Source organism: Chrysochloris asiatica, unplaced genomic scaffold, assembly GCF_000296735.1.
Source record: "Chrysochloris asiatica unplaced genomic scaffold, ChrAsi1.0 scaffold00012, whole genome shotgun sequence".
In the NCBI taxonomy this organism is placed as follows: Eukaryota; Metazoa; Chordata; class Mammalia; order Afrosoricida; family Chrysochloridae; genus Chrysochloris; species Chrysochloris asiatica.
Window position 1 is genome coordinate 9,413,830 of NW_006408530.1, and position 1,765 is coordinate 9,415,594.

The following is a 1,765-nucleotide window of genomic DNA, read 5'->3' on the forward strand; positions in this document are numbered from 1 at the left end:
TGTTGTTGTTGTTATGTGTCATCTAGTCAATTTCGAGTCACAGTGACCCTGTATAGAGTTCCTGAGGATCGCCTAGTGAGTTTGAACCACTGTCCTTGCAGGTAGCAGTCCAGTGCTTGCCTTAGAGCACGACACCAGGATTTTATAGTGTTCCTATATTTGGAAATCAATATCAATTTAAATGGTCTTATGATTTTTCTTTGAATTTTGTTATGGCATGGACACTTTCACTAGACTGCCAGGGTTTGAATCCTAGTACTAGTCATGCGATCAAGGGTAAGATTTTGGGAAATCACTGGACTGCTGCTGCCTCATCTGAAAATGGAGCAACACTAATACCTGTATGATAGGACTGCTCTGAGGATTAAATGAGATAATACAGAGTACATCAGTGGTTGGTGCATAGTAATTATTATGTATGTGTATACTATTAATGAGCACAGTTGTAGCATTGTAGAATGTGCACTTGACTGGTAATCACAAAGTTGGTAGTTCAAACCCACCAGCCTCTCAGAAGCCCTACATTGCTATTGTTAAGTACTATCGAGTCAGTTTTAACTCACAGTGATCCTGTATAGGGTTTCCAAGGAGCAGCTGGTGGGTGTGAATATCTACCTTGTGGTTTGCAGTCCAGTGTTGATTCTACAGTGCCACACCAGGAGTAGAAATCCTATACAGGCTCACTATGTATATGATTTGGAATCCATTCAATGACACACAATAACAACAACAGCACTGTAATCTTAATATTAATAATAGTTACCAGTTGCTGTTGAGTTAGTTCTGACTCCTGGTGACCCCATGTGTGTCAGATTAGAACTGCACTCTGTAGAGTTGTCAATGGTTTATCTTTTGGAAGCAGATTATAAATCCTTTCTTCTGAGGTACCATGGGTGGACTCAAACCTCCAACCTTTCCATTAACAGTTGAGTGTGTTAACCATTTGCATGACCCAGGACTTTCGTAACTATAGCTAAGTCCTATTGTGGGGGCATTTCCAGAGGCCAACTGGGAATAATGTACCTCAACTAGCAGTTACTGGTGTTTCACTCTGTTTCTTCCCCCTGTCACCTTTACACAGGTTGGAAAATAGGGACTGACCAAGTAAAAACTGGAGGAACTCTGTTTTCCCTAATCATAAGACTGATCACTTAGTTCTATATATTTTGATTATCTTTAAGAGAATCCCAAACTAAATACTGATAGGTCAAGTTCTTCTTGTTTCATCAGCAGGTGGAAGAAGTTAGTCTAGGAGCTCATTGGATAATGTAGTAGGGAAAACGAAGCAAAGGAGAAAAGTGAGAGGAGAGTAATAGAATAAAGAATTAAATATTTAAAATAACACTTCAGTGGAAAATATTTGGTTCCCGTAGTCAGCTTGAAAATTTATGCATAGTAATGATAGAAATACATGAACCATAGCTACATGAACTAGGAAGTCCTGATGTGGTACTACATAGTAAGCACTGGACTTCTAACCTTAAGGTTGGCAGTTCAAACCCACCAACTGCTCTTTGGAAACCCTATACATGGTTGCTATCTGTCTGAACCAACTTGAAGGCACTTAACAACAAAAGCAACAAAATGAACTAGCACTTGACATGGATTTATTTAATCACCTATGGACCTAAGTTGATCCAAGAAGAATGAAGTCCTTGACAACTTCAATCTTTTCTCCATTGATAAGAATGTTGTTTTTTGGTCCGGTGGTGAGGATTTTTGTTTTCTTGACATTGAGATGTAATCCATATCGAAGGCTGTGCTC